Here is a 19,816-nt window from a genome sequence, read left to right as displayed (position 1 = left end):
GCACATACCTATCGATAATCACCCTAAATGTAAATGGTCTGAATGCACCAATCAAAAGACACAGAGTCACTGAATGGATAAAAAAAAGAAGACCTATCTATATGCTGCCTATAAGAGACTCACTTCAAACCCAAAGACATACAGAGACTAAAAGTGAAGGGATGGAAAAAGTTATTTCATGAAACTAATAGGGAGAAAAAAGCAGGTGTTGCAGTACTTGCATCAGACAAAATCGACTTTAAAACAAAGATAGTCACAAGAGACAATGAAGGATATTACATAATGATAAAGGGGTCAATCCAGCAAGAGGATGTAACCATTATAAACATCTGTGCACCCAACACAGGAGCACCTACATATGTGAAACAAATACAAACAGAATTAAAAGGGGAAATAGAATGCAGTGTATTCATTCTAGGAGACTTCAGCACACCACTCACTTCAAAAGACAGATCAACCAGACAGAAAATAAGTAAGGAGACAGAGGCACTGAACATATTAGAACAGATGGACCTAACAGACATCTACAGAAGTCTCCTCCCAAAAGCAGCAAGATACATATTCTTCTTAAGTGCACATGGAACATTTTCAAGAATAGATCATATACTAGGCCACAAAAAGAGTCTCAATAAATTCAAAAAGGTTAAAATTGTACAAACCATCTTCTCAGACCATGAAGGTATTAAACTAGAAATAAATTATGCAAAGAAAATGAAAAAACCCACAAATACATGGAGGCTTAACAACATGTTTCCAAATAACCAATGGATCAATGACCAAACACAAAGATCAAGGAATATATAGAGACAAATGACAAGAATAATTTAAAAACACAAAATCTGTGGGACGCAGCAAACGCTGTGCTAAGAGGGAAGTATATTGCAATACAGGCCTACCTCGGGAAAGAAGAACAATCCCCTATGAACAGTCTAATCTCACAATTAATGAAACAAGAAAAAGAGGAACAAATGAGGCCCAAAGTCAGTAGAAGGAGGGACATAATAAAGATTAGAGCAGAAATAAATAAAATTGAGAAGAATAAAACAATAGAAAGGATCAATGAAAGCAGGAGCTGGTTCATCAAGAAAATAAACAAAATAGATTAATCCCTAGCGAGACATACCAAGAAAAATAGAGTGTCTACCCACATAAACAAAATCAGAAATGAGAAAGGAAAAATCACTATGGACACCACAGAAATACAAAGAATTATTAGAGAGTACTATGAAAAATTATATGCTAACAAACTGGATAACCTAGAAGAAATGGACAACTTTCTAGAAAAATACAACCTTCCAAGGCTGACCAAGGAAGAAACAGAAAATCTGAACAGACCAATTAACAGCAACAAAATTGAATTGGTAATCAAAAAACTACCTAAGAACAGAATCCCTGGACCAGATGGTTTCACTGCTGAATTTTATCAACATTTAGTGAAGCCCTAATACCTATCATCCTTAAAGTTTTCCAAAAAGTAGAAGAGGAGGGAATACTCCCCAACTCATTCTACAAGGCCAGCATCACTCTAATCCCAAAACTGGGCAAAGACACCACAAAAATAGAAAATTACAGACTAATATTCATGATGAACATAGATGCAAAAATACTCAACAAAATACTAGCAAATTGAATTCAAAAATACATTAAAAAGTTCATCCATCATGATCAAGTAGGATTTATTCCAGGGATGTCAGGATGGTACAACATTCGAAAATCCATCAACATCATTCACCACATTAACAAAAATGACAAAAACCACATGATCATCTCCATCGATGCTGAAAAAGCATTTGACAAAATTCAACATCCATTTATGATAAAAACTATCAAGAAAAATGTGCATAGAGGTAAGTACCTCAACATAATAAAGGCCATATATGATAAACCCACAGCCAACATCATACTTAACAGTGAGAAGCTGAAAGCTTTTCCTCTAAGATTGGGAACAAGACAAGGAAGCCCACTCTCCCCACTTTTACTCAACATAGTTTTGGAGTTCCTAGCCACGGCAATTAGACAACACAAAGAAATAAAAGGCATCCAGATTGGCAAGGAAGAAGTTCAACTGTCCCTGTTTGCAGATGACATGATATTGTACATAAAAAACCCTAAAGAATCCACTCTAAAACTACTAGATCTAATATTTGAAATGAGCAAAGTTGCAGGATACAAAATTAATACACAGAAATCTGTAGCATTCCTATACACTAACGATGAACTAGCTTAAAGAGAAATTAGGAAAACAATTAATTCACAATTGCATCAGAAAGAATAACATACCTAGGAATAAATCTAATGAAGGAAATGAAAGACTACAAGATACTCATGAGAGAAATTAAAGAAGATATCAATAAATGGTAACACATCCCATGCTCATGGATAGGAAGAATTAATATTGTCAAAATGGCCATCCTTGCTAAAGCAACCTACAGATTCAATGCAATCCCTAGCAAAATATCAACAGCATTCTTCAACAAACTAGAGCAAATAGTTCTAGAATTCATATGGAACCACAAAAGATCCTGAATAGCCAAAGCAATCCTGAGAAGGAATAATAAAGCAGGGGGGATTACGCTCTGTAACTTCAAGCTCTACTACAAAGCCACAGTAATCAAGACAATTTGGTACTGGCACAAGAACAGACCCATAGACCAATGGAACAGACTAAAGAACCCAGATATAAACCCAAGCACACATGGTCAATTAATATACAATAAAGGAGCCATGGATATACAATGCAGAAATGACAGCCCCTTCAACAGCTGGTGTTGGCAAAACTGGAGAGCTACAGGTAAGAGAATGAAATTGGATTATTGTCTAACTCCATAGACAAAAGCAAACTCGAAATGGATCAAAGACCCGAATGTAAGTCATAAAGCCATAGAACTATTAGAAGAAAACATAGGCAAAAATCTCTTGAATATAAACATGAGCAACTTTTTCCTGAACATATCAACTCAGGCAAGGGAAACAAAAGCAAAAATGAACAAATGGGACTACATCAAGCTAAAAAGCTTCTGTAGAGCAAAGGACACCATCGGCAGAACAAAAAGGCATCCTACAGTATGGGAGAACATATTCATAAATGGCATATCTGATAAGGGGTTGACAGTGAAAATATATAAAGAGCTCACATACCTCAACAACTGAAAAGGAAATAACCTGACTATAAAATGGGCAGAGGATCTGAACAGACACTTCTTCAAAGAAGAAATTCTGATGGCCAACAGGCACATAGAAAAATGCTCCACATCACTAATCATCAGAGAAATGCAAATTAAAACCACAATCAGATACCCCCTCACACCAGTTAGTGTGGCCAACATCCAAAAGACAAACAACAACAAATGCTGGTGAGGATGTGGAGAAAGGGGAACCCTCCTACACTGCTGGTGGGAATGTAAACTAGTTCAATCTATGGAGGTTCCTCAAAAAACTGAAAATCAAAATACCATTTCATCCAGAAATTCCACTCCTAGGAATTTACCCTAAGAATGAGGATCCCAGTTTGAAAAAGACATATGCACCCCTATGTTTATTGCAGCACTATTTACAATAGCCAAGATATGGAAGCAACCTAAGTGTCCATCAGTAGATGAATGGATAAAGAAGATGCGGTACATATACACAATGGAGTATTACTCAGCCATAAGAAAAAAGCAAATCCTACCATTTGCCGTAACATGGATGAAGCTAGAGGGTATCATGCTCAGTGAAATAAGCCAGGTGGAGAAAGACAAGTACCAAATGATTTCACTCATCTGTGGAGTATAAGAACAAAGCAAAAACTGAAGGAACAAAACAGCAGCAACTCACAGAACCCAAGAATGGACTAACAGTTACCAAAGGGAAAGGGACTGCAGATGGTGGATGGGAAGGGAGGGATAAGGGGATTAAGGGACATTATGATTAGCACACATAATATAGGGGGGGCATGGCGCAGGAGTTATAGCACAGAGACCACAATAGTGATTCTGTAGCATCTTACTATGCTGATGGACAGTGACTGTAATGGGGCATTTGGTGGGCACTTGATAATGGGGGGAATGTAGTAACCACAATGTTGCTCATGTGAAACCTGAACATAAGACTGCATATCAATGATACCTTAATAAAAAAAAGTAAAATATATATACAAAAATATAGAAGGTCTATCAGTTTAAAGCAAAACAAAAACTTAGAGAATGAAGTTCTAGTAAATGTTACAGCATAGATGAACCTTGGAAGCATTGTGCTAAGTGAGAGAAGCCAGTCACAAAGACTCCTTATTGTATGATTCCATTTATATGAAAGGGCCAGAGCAAGCAAATCTATGGAAACAGAAAGTAGATTAATGGTTGTGTAGGGCTGAGGGGAATTATGGGGAAATAGAGAGTGATTGCTAATAGCTATGAGATTTCTTGTGGGGTTTTACAAATGTCCTAATATTACTGCGGCTATTGTGATGGTTGTACAGTTCTGTGAATATACCAGAAACCACTTTAAATGGATGAGTATGTGTAATATATCTCAATAAAGCTTGAAAAATGCTAATGAATTGGAAAGTTTCAATAAAATGGATGCTTTTCTAGGAATCCTAGCAAATTGGGATTATGAAGGGGTAGAAAACATGGGGGAAAATTATGCTGTTAAAAAAACATTTCCTCCAAAGATTATTACTGTCCCTGGATAGTTTTATGAGTGTAAGTCCAGGAGAGGAAATCCCGGGGCAAAATACCTCTAAAAACCAAAATCAGTCAAAGGGAGAAATAAAGTTTAAAACCCGTTTATTGCTTACAAACTGCAGTCCAGCGCCATCTCTCTCCCCTGCTCTGTAAGAAGTCAGCAAGCAAGCAAACCCCTCCCCTTAACCTCTCAGGTTCAGACACGCCCCTCAGTTGCCCAGGTAATTACCCACTGACATGTAGATGAACTTCTCTCCACCCCTGAGGATATGCAAATGCACCAAAGCCAGGGGAGATATTCTGGAAATGTTACAATTTTACCCACAATGAGCAAGTCCTAATTTATAAGGAACAGACAATTTCCATGCTCTAAAAGTAGTTCCCTGTACAGAGGAAAAGAAGGTAAAAAAGCCCCATTCATTTTGTGAAACTAAAGTTGTCCTGTCCACAAAACCTAATGAACACACTCATGCATGCGTGCACACACACACACGGAAAGAAAATTGAAGACTAATACCAGGTATGATTACAAAAGCAGAAATCATAAATAAAGTACCAGCAAACCAAATCAAGCAATACAAAAAGAACACTACTCCGTAAACAAGACGGATTATTCCAGGGGTGCAATTTAACATTAAGAAATCTAGATAAATAGTTCATAACAACAATTAGCCAAAGGAGAAAATCTACATGAATGACAGAGAATTAATAGCTGAAAATTATTTTTTAAATCTCTTAAGAAAGCTAAGAAAAATATTTCCACCAGAACAGAAAACTGGGCATTCTACAAGTGGCAGGACCAGAGATGACTTATTTTCATCTTCTGCATTTTATAGTTTTTCTACAACACAATTTTAAACTCCAGAAAAAAAGTTTAAGTGTGCATCTGAGGAGCAAGGAGAGAGAAAAGGTAAAACAACATAACAGTTCCTTCTGCTGCCATCATGCTGAGCCATTTGTGTCAGAGTGTGTTGGCACCTCAAAACTGAATTCAAGAATTTGTTCTGTATGAATAGGAAGAACATAGATTAAAACAAATGAAAAAGGGGGTAATACATTAATATGTTGTCTGTATAATTTTTACAATGTATAAACACAGAAAACTTTAGAAACCAGCATGTCAAACCATTAAGAATGGTTAATTCTTGTTGGTAGGAATATGGGATATTGTTACTTTTGTGGGCATGATTTTTAATTTTTTTTATTTTCCAAAAATAACACAACCAAATGAGAGAGCCACAGAAATTTCTATTCATTGGTTCTGGAGCAGTAGGGACATATTTAATCACCTGTCTCTGAGTCTGGCAGGAGCCCAGTCAGTTCCTTGGATGGGAGGAAGCATTCACGGCCATCCCTTTCCGCCCCTGGATTCCAGGGCTGAACATGGGGCACTTCCAGTGAAATAATCCAACAATGCTAGTCTCTCCATTCCACTGCATGCCAGGGAGACCCTCACCCTAGGCCAACAGACCCACAAATGGACCTCTAGGCCTTCAGAGCCTCCAGTGAGAAGCATTCTCTCCCGTGCTATGGCCCTGTACTCTGAGCTCTTATGTCATCTGCTCCCACCACTGGGCTATGAACTGCTGGAGGGCCGGTACTGCAGTTTGGGGCAAATCTTGCCTCTGTGCCTAACATAGCACCTTGCATAGACTAGGTATTCAATTAACATTTATGAGACTTTGAAAGGCAGGCGAGTATGAAACAGCATCTTGGTGCCTGACTTGGGAGTAGAGGGACAAGGGTATCAGCAACCCAGAAGCATCTTCTCTCAAGAAAGCTCAAGCTAGCTCACAGCTTGGCCACTTCCTGTACGGTGCATGGCGGTGGTGGTCTCATGGGTAAGACTGCCACCTAGTGGACGGGGGCTCGCACATGCACTGAGTGAAACAGTCCACCGTAGAAATCCAATGGTCCAAACTGATTTAATTAAAGATATACAAATCATCACAATAAGCGGAACAGTGGGGAGCAGATGAACTGTCTGTGTAAGGACACGGCAGCAACAAAGTCAGTGGCATCAATATACAAACTTACCTGTGATGCAATAGGTTTCCTTTGTTCTAAAGTGAGGGAATACACCCCATCTTATTGCAAAGGAATTACAAATTAACTATAAGGGTCAAGGTGCATGGTACTTACTCAAGGTTTCTGGGGGTGCTATGGTACTTCCATAACTTTAAAATAATTCTACCTTTTTCAGTATTATTTCTCTTAGTGGGAAGATGATGGAATTTGCCTACCATAAGAATTAAGTAAAGGGAGAAATCTCCTTTGCTAAAAGTTCATATAATGAAAGGTACAGGAAAATGACTTCCTTCCTTAAAAAAGCTAATCTTTTAAATATTGCTAGGTGTCCCAAGTCATGGACTGGTGTTTTTAGAAAAAAACTTTTAGGGACAGAGAAACTCAGATCAAAATTGTACTTATATTTTTACAATTGAGAAAAAAAGCCCTTATATTTTCCCCTACAAATATAAGCCAAATAAGGACTGTCAAACTGAGCACAGGGAAATTTTTTCTAACATCAGAATGGAATGACGTGCCAGGGCTCAAGCTCACACATAGAAAGTCTGAAAGCATGTGCGGGTTAAATACCTCACACTTGATCTGTGTGAAGTGCTGTCCTTTCTTTCAACACAATAAACTGGAGACGGTCCATCTCGACTTGGAGCTTCAGGGAACCACATAGATTTCATGATGTCGAGAGTACTATACACAGCTTGAGAATCCCACTCTGAACAAGTACCTTGGAAAAGCGAGTTAAAGAATTTTTTTTTCAGTTAAGCCAGGAGATATCTTAAATCCTAGCCAGTCTAACTAGAAAATCTGTGGAATTCAAGAGGTAAACCTCACCTGCTGGTAAATACCAGCCATATAACAGAACTTACAATAAAGTTTCTGACTGATTTCTCTGTCCTCACTTGTCCGAATTTGGCCAAACGGATACATTCTAGACTTTATTAATATTCTTACAGTCTAACTCAGGCTATTTCACATTTCTCCTCCAATCCCTGTTCAAAAACATGCAATGCCCCAAACTGCCTTTCAAAAAAAAAGTGAAACACCTCAGTATGGTACTCAAGGCCTCAAAACTGTGGTCCCAATCTTTCAAACATATTTGACATATTCTCCCACCATGAGCGTGTGCTCCAGCCAAATTAAACGGTTTACTGTTCAAGTGTATCAATATGTATTTTTTCACCTCTCTAGCAGTGAAAAAAATCAGGTCAGCCCAGAAGACCATTAGCATCATTCCCAAATCCTGTAAACAGGTGGCCCAGAAGAAAAAGTACCATCAGACATGCTATCACACAAGGTGCTGCCTTCGAGAATACAGATCCATGGAGAATGACTCAGAAGTTCATTCTCTCAGCACCTGCCCGGGGCTGTTTCAGTGCTTGTTGTAGTACTGACTAGTCCAGTGCTTCCCAAACATTTTTGGAGTTGTGATATTTCATTGGTTCTACTTTTTTTCTTTTTGGTATTATTTTTGTAAAACTCACCCATCCCATCCCCAAAACGCTATAAAAAAAACTTCAAAAGAAAATAATCAATTAAGATGAGTTTGACTTTGAGATTTTAGAGCAGTTTTGTGAGGCTTTTTGAGATCCTACGAGACACCCTGGAATATCCCCAAATGCAGTTGAGAGTCACTATCTCGGCATATGGTGAAGAGGGCTTTGATTTGGGTTTCACCCATCGCATGCCCAAACTCTCATCTATTTTCGAATTCATCATGGTGCCTTCAAATTGGCTTCCCAGAGTCAGATCTAGCTCAATGAGTAGGCATTTTCCTTGGGAGTGAGTCTGCATGCAGGAGGCCCTTTGAAAAGTAACCCAACCACAAACAAGGTTGTGCAATGCACCTACCATCAGGGTAATGGCAGGAGAGGGACACACAGAATGAAAACTAATGATGTACCTATTTTCTCCCAGGTCTCTCAGCCTGGAAATTATGAGAACACATGCTGTAAATAAAGACCTTTGTTTTCCCAGAATGAAGAAGTCATATGTAATCCAGGTAAAATAATCTCACCATAACTCTAGAATCAACTTATGATAGTAAACATTCTATGTGCTACCAACAAAGTATGAGACACTATCACATTATTTGATAATACAGGGATGTTAAGTCTTTTTGGGCTGCAGAGAGACATTTATGTTACTGAACTTACATTTGGAGACCACAAGGCTTGGCCAGGTGTGGATCCAACATCCCAACAGAATTGTTCTTGGGAAGGAGCTGGACTTTGGACTGGCTTTAGCTGCTGTGAACAGGAGTTCTTTCTGAAGTAGGGATGGGAGTTCAGGACTTTGAGATTTTTCTCACTTTTCACAGGGTTCTCTGTTGAGATGTTTCTGCAGAGAGATTAGAAGTGAAGCACTGGGAGAAGAAGCTGGAAAACAAACATAAGGCTCCCTTGCCAGGAGTACATTTTGTCTCCACAAACCTATTTTGTTTGCAATCACAATTCAGCAAACATTTTTGACAGAATTCTTTAATTGCAACTGAGAGACTGAACTTCAGGCTAGCCGTCTGTGAAGAATTCCAATATTCGAGTATAACTGTAATATAAATAAGAGTTCTACAAGTCATTGGAGAGTCTCAGACCAAAGGAAAGATGACAGACCATGCAGGCTACTGGTCTGTCTCCAGAATACAAGAAGCCTACCTCAAACAGACTGGATAAGAATCCAAGTCATTCTCAAAGGATTACACCGAAGAATCGAAGAACTGTAGACGTATCTTAGAGCCAGAAAAGACCTGCAGAGAACATTTGCTATAGTCCTTTTGCAGAGAACAAAGGTTTTATGCCGACTTTAAGTAGGCCTAATGTTAAGAAGGCATCCTTCGCAACCTCAGGTGAAAATAAATAATGTGAAATAAACAGTACATGTGTAGAGTATCAACACATAAAATAACTTTTTCAGATTCTATGACTTTTTGCATATAAAAAAGGGCCAGCATAATCTAGTCAGCTAATCTGAAAGTACTAAACACTAAAGTTCCTCCTGCTTCTTAAGTATTTCTTCTTCTCCATCCCCTTGAATAACTGCTTAGGTCACTAGGTGCCTCTGGCTCCTACCAGAATCACAAGTGATTTTGATCTTTCAGAGGGAGAGCTATCCCAAAGAAAACCTTAAGAGATGGATTAGTGCTTCATTTCCCCTAGGAATTTCCATGTGTTTAGAGAAGGGGGTCTAGATTAAAGCAAAGCCATTTTCAGAGTTGACTAGACATCCCAACAGGAGGCTGCCAGTTCCCCAGATCAGAAGCCAGGCAAAACTAAACACACAGCATAGCTATGGGCTTCTGAAGCCTTCACTGCTCTTCCCTCCTTGGCTAAAGGAGACTAGAAGTTTCAGATCTCCCCGGATTCAGAATATGGGCTGGGAGACAAGCACAAGGGAAACCTATCCTATCTCTAAAAAAGCTCTGCATGCAGAAGCTAGAAGGCCATCTATCTGGAACATGGAAAATGACTACTGCATTGGATGAAATATGAGATTTCTCGACCTCTTCCAGCCCTAGGATTCCAGGAGCACTATAAGGGGATGAAGCAACAGCAGTCACACCAGTCCCTAACTGGTCTATGCTACGCTTTTAAATTCATAAACGATTCTCCCCTATTACCACTGCTGATCTTCACAAAAGCCTCATGAAGCCAGTGTTGTTAGGATAACTTCAGAGATGAGGAAATTTATGCACAGAGAGATGAATTTGTGGCCCAGGGTCATGCAGCTGGTGAACAGCAGGACTGATATCCAAACACTCCTTTCATGGCAAGACAGGGCCATGAACAGAAAATCGTTTTCCATTTCGCTGTGGCCCTATCACCCTTTCAGGAGGGCCTCCAGGATGAAGGCCTTGTAGAATACACAATCTAAGATTCCCTTGAAACTTTCTGCACAGCTGTGGGATATACATTCAAGGATCTGTGGCACTGTGGCCGAAAGCACGATAATCAGCAAAGTAAATTCTATTCCTGAGGGAGTCCCTCTTCTCTGGCAGATTGCTCAGCAAGAAGCTTCCTATCTCCAAAGAGGGACACTGCTCCTTTGATTTATTGTGAGTGTCTATGACTGAATCTTTGAGAAATACACACAGGATTATTTGTGTTTTGCAAGAACAATTAACGTACCAAGAAGAAATCATTCTGAGCAGCAGCCCTACTCTGGGCTTCATAGTGACCAGAAGTAGCAGCACTTCATTCACTCAGACCCTACAAGTGAAGACGTTAGAACTTATATCGAGCTATGCCATGTCTATAAAAAACTAGTTTTCTAACCTAATCAATCTGGTAGTAACTTAAATAATTTCTTACCTTTTCCACCCTAAAACAGAGGTCAGGGAACAGTTATGTGACAGGTCCTATAACAGTCTCCCTCAGTCGCAGCCATCTTTGCTTGTCCTTGAGAGCTTTTCTCCTTGAAGAGTAGTGACGGATTTATTTGAAAAGGAATCTCCTAAAATGTCTCCCTTCAGCAATTTCTACAGTTCATAGAAAAGAGATTTAGTTTGCAAATATTTAATGTGTAGGTGGAGTTCTAAATATGAATGAGATGGAGTAGCTCATGGCAGACCAATACTCTCACTGACAATAACTAGGAACGCCAGATAAAATTTGAAAACATCTGCCTGAAGGCACGAGAGCAACCAGGACTTCAGAAGCCGGAGGCATTGATGATCTAGAGTCACCTTTTTCCTTTGGATGTTTGCTGATTCTAGTCATGAGACAAATGGGTGGGGCTGTGAGTAAGGGCCTGGACTGAGGGTCTCTACTAAGAGAAGAGAAACCAGCAAAGCTTTGCCTGGTCTCTTGGCAGGGGGGCTATTAATAGATTTAAAGAGCCAGGACTCTGGTGAGAAGGAAGAAAAGAGCTCAAAACTCTGCTGGTTTTTTCCTCAAGATATTTACTGAATTCTGAAACTGCATTAACCAAACATCTAACAAAATGACTGTCAAACTAGAATTTTATACCTAGCAAAAATATTTCTCAAAAAAAGAAGTTAAAGGACGGGCAACATAGAAAAGACTAGGAACAACAAATGATGGTGAGGATGCAGAGAAAGGGGAACCCTCCTACACTGCTGGTGGGAATGTAAGATAGTTCAATCACATGGAAAGAAGTATGGAGGTTGCTAAAAAACTCAAAATAGAAATACCGTTTGACCCAGGAATTCCGCTCCTAGGAATTTACCCAAAGAAAACAACTTCTCAGATTCAAAAAGACAGATGCACCCCTATTTTTATTGCAGCACTATTTACAATAGCCAAGAAATGGAAGCAACCTAAGTGTCCATCAGTAGATGAATGGATAAAGAAGATGTGGTACATATATACAATGGAATATTATTCAGCCATAAGAAAGAAACAAATCCTACCATTTGCAACAACATGGATGGAGCTAGAGGGTATTATGCTCAGTGAAATAAGCCAGGTGGAGAAAGTACCAAATGATTTCACTCATATGTGGAGTATAAGAACAAAGAAAAAACTGAAGGAACAATACAGCAGCAGACTCACAGACTCCAAGAAGGGACTAGCGGTTACCAAAGGGGAGGTGTGGGGGAGGGCAGGTGGGGAGGAAGGAGAAGGGATTGAGGGGTATCATGATTGGTGCACATGGTGTGTGTGGTGTCACAGGGAACACAGTGTAACACAGAGAAGGCAAATAGTGGATCTGTGGCATCTTACTACACTGGACAGTGACTGCAATGGGGTATGGGTGGGGTCTTGATAATAAGGGTGAATGTAATAACCACATTGCTTTTCTTGTGAAACCTTCATAAGAGTGTATATCGATGATACGTTAAAAACAAAAGAAGAAGAAGGTAAGACTTTTGGGAGAATGTGGCAGTGATGGCATGATAGTTCTTGAACGTGTCTGAATCACCCATTTAAAACAGAGTACCAGAACAGTAAAGCAAAACCCATAAACAGCATCTACAGCAAAACTGGGTGAAATGCAAAACATGAGCAGGTGGAGATAGTCCACTATTAGCTACAAGACAGTATAGTATCAGCATCTGTTAGGAGGAAGCAGAAGGAACCAGTAGGGATATCTGAAATACCTGCAAGGAGGAGCACCCCAAAATAGTCAACATGCAGTTACAAATGTAGCTCAGAAGATTATTTTGAGAACAAGTCACAAGAGGAAGAGTTCTGCATACTCCCATATATGAGTAACTACAGGCGGTCTGAAGGGCTGAGCAATTAGGGATCAAAGAAATCTAAAAGTCATCAGCCAGGAGATAGCTTCCACCCTGGGATGCAGTAAACTGGAAGAAACATTCCCATAGTTAAGAGAAAAACAAGCCAGACTAACTTTAAATGCATGATTCATGAGTGTTTTCTAACGTGTTGGGGAGTTGAGGTTGCAGAGCAGAAAACTTGCCCCACATCTGGGAGACACAATCTGTAGGAGGAGAGGCTATGTGAGCTCTCACTTACCTGGAGTAAGCTCACAAAAACCAGTAAGAGGAGTTCAGCTAGCAGTATTGATGAGTCAGTGAAGGTCAGAGTGAAGCCTCTGAGGGCCTCAGAAACTGAGGGAGTCCTTACCCTCTCGCAGGCTCTTTCTCCTGGGTGCTTTCACTTCCAGAAAAGATCAGAAAGAGCCCTAAGAATGGATCACTGTAATGCAGACCTTGGAGAGAAGAACATGACCCATGTGCAAGGGATAAGAATCTTTAACCCATGCATTTCCCTTTTATCTCCCAGAGAAGGAAAAAGATGCTTTTCCCTGTGGAGGAAATGACAACAAACTCCACCACCTCTAGGGCACTGGTGGAAAGGCAGTTCAGTTGGGACAAGGAAAGGTCAAGGCACTACTCTCTGCTCCTGGGAGAAGGGCAGAAATGTGCGTGGTGCCCACAACTACACAAGGGGAGGGGTGAAAGACTTGGGAAGGACACAGTCCTGAGACCAAGGGACTTGATCCCTGAGACTGAGGCATACAAAGAAAATGCCCCCCTCCCAATTCCCCACACCACTAAGCAAGTAAGTTCAAGTAACTGGTAATAGCAGAATAGTCTTAAGAAAGGGCCAGAAGAGGATGATGAGCATGCAAAGAAACCATCTGAAGTAGTGTACAGGGAAGATATAGAAAGCTTAATGTTGAAAATCTATTGCTCTGGAAAACTCACTCTCATCCAAATAAAAATTATTTACCTCAGTCTCTACTGTCCTATATAAGTTCAGCTTCAAACAAACAGACACATAACAAGGCAAGAAACGTTATACTCCCAGGAAACACGCAATCATCAGAACAAGCATCTGCTATGAAATAGACACTGGAGGTATCAGACAAGGAATTTTAAATAATTAGGATTAACATGTTTAAAAGCTCTAATGGAAAAGCTGTGTACCATGCAAATTGGCATGTACTTGTAGCAGAAAAATACAGACTCAAAGAAAGAATCAAATGGAAATGCCAGAAATGAAAAACACAGTCCACAGATAATCAATACCTTCCATGGGCTCATGAGCACTTTCAACACAGCCAAGGAAAGAATCAGTGAGTTTGAAGATCAGTCAACAGAAATCAGCCACACTGAAATACAAAGAGAAAAACTAGAAATTAAAAGCAGAAAAGAATATCTAAGATAATATAAAACAGTCTGTGTATAATTTTAATTCCATAATTCCAGAAGGGAGGCAAGCGAATGGGAAATCACTTTATTTTGTTTAGTTGTTATATTTTTATGAAGTCATAATAGGCAACAATGCCCTAAATTTAAATGATGGACACCAAACCACAGATACAAGAAGTTCAGAGCCCCCAATAAACCACCCCTTTGCATATCATATCCAAACTGTTGATAACAAAAGCTAAGAGAAAACCTTGACATCACCTAGAGAAAAAAGAAACACTACATAGAGACAGAGAGAAAAAAAAAAGCAAAGAATAACATCAGATTTTTCATCAGAAATCATGCAAGTCAGAACTCCACACCGAGAAAAAAAATTCACCAAAAAATTAAGATGCCATTGTTGTTGACAATGTAAACCTGTACAACCACTTTGGAAAACCATTTGGCAGTTAGTTCCTTAAAATGTAAAACACAGAGCACTTTAGTTCTGATGTAAAAGGTGTAATAATGTGATAACACGGGAGTAGTTTCACATTTTTTTAAAATCATCACCTTCAACAAAATAGAGAGTAGTATTGTGGAAATATTATATCTTGAGTAGTTTATTCAACCTCTTTTAAAAATAGTTTACTGAATGAAAAAAATTTTTAAGTGTAAACATAGATTTACCATGTGAACCAGCAATTACACTTTTAGGTAAGAAGTAAAATGAAAACATGTCCACATAAAGACTTGTAAACAGATGTTCATAACAGCATTATTCACAACAGCCAAAAACTGAAAACACTTCAGATATTCATCAATTACTAAACAGATAAAAGATGGTACACCCACACAATGGAATACTATTCAGCAATACAAAGGAACAAAATATTGATACATTTTACAACTTGGATGAACTTCAAAACATGATGCTAAGTGAAAGAAGCCAGATGCAAAGGGCTCAATATTTCACCAATCAATTTATATGAAATTCTAGAGAAGGCAAATCTATAGGCACAGAAAGCAGATTTCTGTACCTTAAACTGATATGGTAATGTATGTCAACTATATCTCAATAAAACTAGAGGTGGGAAGAACAGGAAAAACCAAGCAAGCAGACGCATGGTTACCTGGGTTGGAAGTGTGAGGTGATTGGCTTATGCTCTGAGGGATCTTCAAGGGTAATTAATGGCAACATTCTGAAAGTGGATTTGGTGATCACTGCACAATTCTGTAAATTCACTAAATATCACTGGAGTGTACTCTTAAAAGGGTGAATTTTACAATGTGTAAATTATATCTCCGTAAGGCTAATTTTTAAAGTGACAGAGAAATACTTTCTCAGAAAAACAAAAATAATGATGGAAATCAGAGCCAGTAGTCCTACTATACAAGAAATCTTAAAGAAGTTTTCAGGCTGAAGGAATATATTACACTGAAACACATATCTTCACAAACAAATCAAGGATGCTAAAAAGAAGTAAGAGAAAGCACAATAAGTACATTTTTTTATATTTCATTGATCAAAAACATAGCTGTCTAAAAGCAAAAATAGTAGCAAAATATTGTGCTGGAGTAGCTGTAGTAGCATCATACAAAACTTCAGAACAAAGAGTATTATCAGAAATAAAGAGGAACATTACATAATAGATCAACTTTCCAATAAGATACAAAAATTATAAATGTGTGTGCACTTAACAGAGTTTAAAAATACATTAAACAAAAACTGATGGTACTGAAAGGAGAAAAAGACAAATACACAATTATAACTGGACACCTTAACATTCCACTCCCAGTAATTGACAGAACATGTAGGCAGAAAATTAGTAAGGCTATAAATTACCTGAACAGCACTATCAACCAACCTGACCTAATTGATGTACATAAAAAAATTCCACCTAGCACATCCTCCTCAACTGCACATGGACCATTCATAAAGACTGATCATACTGTGGGCCATTAAAACAAAACTTCAATTAATTTTAATGAATAGCAATCTTATTAAAAGCATGTTCTCAGACTATACTGGAAATCAATAAAAGACAGATTTCTGTAAAAAATATTGTTAAGATAATGAAAAGACTAATCACAGACAGGGAAAAATTATTTGTAAATCACATATCTGAAGAAGAACTTGTAACCAAAACATGTAAAGAACATTCCAAGTTCAACAATAACAATAATCAAGTGTGGTATTGGAGGAGGTATAGGCGCACAGATCAATGGGACAGAATAGAAAACACAGAAATAGATCCACACAAAGATGGCCAATTGATTTAAACAACGGCTCATAAGAGCAAAAATTGATCAATTGTACCTCATCAAATATGAAAACTTTTCATCTGTGGAACACTATAGAGGAGGTGAAAAGACAAATTCCAGACTGGGAGAAAAGCCTGCAAATTATATAACCCACAAAGGACTTGTATCTCAACAAGAATATATAAAGAACCCTCAAAACTCAACATTAAAAAAAATCCCATTAGAACATGGGCAAAAGACATGAAAAGACATTTAACTGAAGAGGCTGTACAGAGGTAAATAAGCACAGGAAAAGATACTCAACATCATTAGCCTCAAGGAAATGCAAATTAAAACTACAATGAGATATTACTACAAGCCTATGAAAGTGGTTAAAATAAAAAACTGTGACAACATCAATGCTGGTGAGGATGTCGAAGAAATGGATCACTATTCATTGATAATCAGAATATAAAATGGTACAGCAACTCTGGAAATTAGTTTGGCAGTTTCTTTAAAAACTAAAAATGGATTTACCAGGTGACCCAGCAATTGCATTCTTGGGCATTTATCACAGAGAAATGAAAAGCTATGTTAGTGCAGAAACCTGTACGAGAATGTTCATAGCAGCTTTCTTCGTGATAGCCAAAAACTGGAAATTCCCAAAATATGTGAATGGTTACATTTTGGCACATCCATACTATGGAATGCTCTCCAGCAATAAAAAGAAATGAACTGTTGATACGTGCAACAACTTGAATGAACCTCCCAGGGAATTCTGCTGACTGAAAAAAAAAGCCAGTATCAAAAGGTTACATCCTACAGTATGATTCCATGTATACAACATTCTTGGAATAACACAGTTATAGAGATGGAGAACAAAGTAGTGGTAAGGGTAAGGCATAGGGGGTAAAAAGTGAGTGAGGCTATAAAGTGGTACTATGAGGTATGAGGATGATGTGGTGATGGTACAGTTCTCTACCTTGGTTGTGGTAGAAGTTACATGAAGCTATACATGATAAAACTGCATAGAACACACACACACACACAACTGGTGCATACATAACTGGTGAAATCTGAATAAGCTCTTTGGAGTGTATCAATATCAATTTCCTGGCCTTACTATTGTACTCTAAGTTATGCAAGGTGTTAGCATTGGGGGAAGCTGGGCAAAGGGGGCACAGGACCTCCCTGAACATTTCTTTGCAACTTCTTCTCAATCTATAATTATTTCAAAATAAAACGTTTTTTAAATTAACAATAAGAAAAGACCCCAATTTTTTAAATGGGCAAAAGATCAGAACAGAAAATTCACCAAAGAAGTTATATGGATGGCAGATAAGCATACGGAAAGATGCTCAACATTACTATCATCAGAGAAATGCAAATTAAAACCCTGATACCACTACATAACTCAGAATGGCTAAAGTCTTAAAAACCTAGCAATATGGGGTGCTGGTAAAGATGTGGAGCAACTCAAAGTCTCATACGCTGCCAGCGGGAATGCAAAAAACGGTACAACCACTCTGCAAAAGTGTGGCAAAACTGTATACAAATATTTAGAAAACCTTTTATTCATAACAGAAAAAAACTGGAAACAAACCAGTGTCCTTCCACTGGTCAATGGATAAACTGCAGTACATCCAGACAATGGACTCCTAACCAGGAATGAAAAGGAGTGAGCTACTGCCTCACACAACCACATGGATGAATCTCAAAGGCATTTTGCTGAGTGAGAGAAGCCAGACCCAAAAGACTACATGCATGATTTCATTTACTTGACAATTTGAAAAAGGCAAACATTACAGGAATGGAGAAAAATAATGATGGGTATCAGACCAGTGGCTGCCATGGTTTGGGAATGGCAGACTGGAATACCAACAGGTGGCACAAGGCAATCTGGAGGGTGATGGAACTCTTCTGTATCTTGATTGTGGTGTTGGATACATAGCTCTGTGCTTCAGTGCAAAGTCTGAAATTGTACACTGCCTAAGTTTGCTCTATGTAAACCAACCAACTAACCAACCAACCAACCAACCAACCAACTAACCAACCAAAATAAGATCCCCCTACACACACCTAAATGTCAGCATGTGGTATCCAGGATGGAGAGTAACTGGAACTCACATTTTGCTGGTGGTAGTGTAAATTGCTACAATCACTTTGGAAAGCTATTTGGCACTATCTGCTAAAATTGTACATACGCACACCCTGTAAGTTATCAGTTTCACCTGTAAGCATATACACAACAAAAATACATATTTTCCAAAGAAAGTAAATACAAGGATGTTCATAGCAGCTTTATTTGTAATAACAAACACCTGGAAACCATACCAATGTCCACAAACAGTGGAATGGATAAATCAATCATGGTACAGTCATAGAAAGGAATTGTGCATGGCAATGAGAATAAAAGAAATACTGCTCACACAACAATATGGAGGAATCTCACAAACAATATTAAGAACCCAGACAATAAAAAAGAAGTACATAATATAGGATTCCCTGTATGTAATCAGAGATGTTACAAGCCAAAAGAGTGGTTACCTTAGGACAATAATAGTGATTTGGAGGGAACACAAAGGAATTCTCGCAAAGTTCTATTTCATAATGTAAGTGCTGGTTACTGGTGTGTTACCTTTGTTGAATACCCAATAGTTTATTCACTTAAAATGCATTTTTTTCTGTTTGCAAATTATGTTTCCATTTAAAATGTTTTAAAAGCACAGTATATATCTATATTTCACTTCTTTCCTTTTAAAAATTTAGGTTTGCTGATTAAAGCTTCTGATTCCAAAGGGGAGAAGTGAGAATTATGCATGAAATTCTTTGCTCCTCATTGGACAGAAGGATGGAAGCAACTTTTGATCATATGCTGTATCATGAATGGTGCCAGGGGCTTCACAACAGCCAGGAGAGGTAGGTATTTCATTTCCATTTTAGAGATGGGGAAGACCCAAGGACAAGAAGATGGATGGTTCCAATGACTGTGTGATTCCAGCATTTCTAGAATGACAAACTCAGGGAACATCAGAGAAACGGCTCTAAAGAGTATACAGTCCAGCCCCTTTGTTTTGCAAAAGGGGAAAATGTGTCCCATAAGAGAAAGGACTCATTCAAGATTACCATCCACTGAAAGAAGGGACTCCAAATGCAGTCTCCTGAGGGCCATCCAGTCTATGTCCAATGCACGATGACCACTGTTTACAAATCATAAGAACACTTTATGCAATGGAGAGAAAAGAGCATTAAATGGGGAATTGAAAGACCTAGATCCTGTCTTGGTTTTGCCAAGTAAGCTTGACTTCCCTCTTTGGATTTTAAGTCC

The 19,816-nt window shown here is 38.5% G+C and overlaps 1 long non-coding RNA gene across 6 annotated transcripts in view; it reads right to left on the bottom strand.

The window, feature by feature from the left end:
- LOC108385828 (uncharacterized) overlaps positions 1–19,816 on the bottom strand; it is a 72,010-nt gene that overhangs the window by 43,675 nt on the left and 8,519 nt on the right. For all 6 annotated transcript variants that reach the window (XR_012127595.1, XR_005060602.2, XR_012127594.1 and 3 more), the window contains exons 2-5: positions 14,143–14,225; positions 10,994–11,160; positions 8,843–9,026; positions 7,263–7,413 (exon numbers count right to left, since the gene is read on the bottom strand). This is a non-coding gene — a long non-coding RNA (uncharacterized lncRNA). The remainder of the gene's footprint in view (positions 1–7,262; positions 7,414–8,842; positions 9,027–10,993; positions 11,161–14,142; positions 14,226–19,816) is intronic.

Source organism: Manis javanica, chromosome X (assembly GCF_040802235.1).
Source record: "Manis javanica isolate MJ-LG chromosome X, MJ_LKY, whole genome shotgun sequence".
In the NCBI taxonomy this organism is placed as follows: domain Eukaryota; kingdom Metazoa; phylum Chordata; class Mammalia; order Pholidota; family Manidae; genus Manis; species Manis javanica.
Note: the sequence above shows the minus strand (reverse complement) of the source record. Positions and strands in the feature narration are given on the sequence as shown.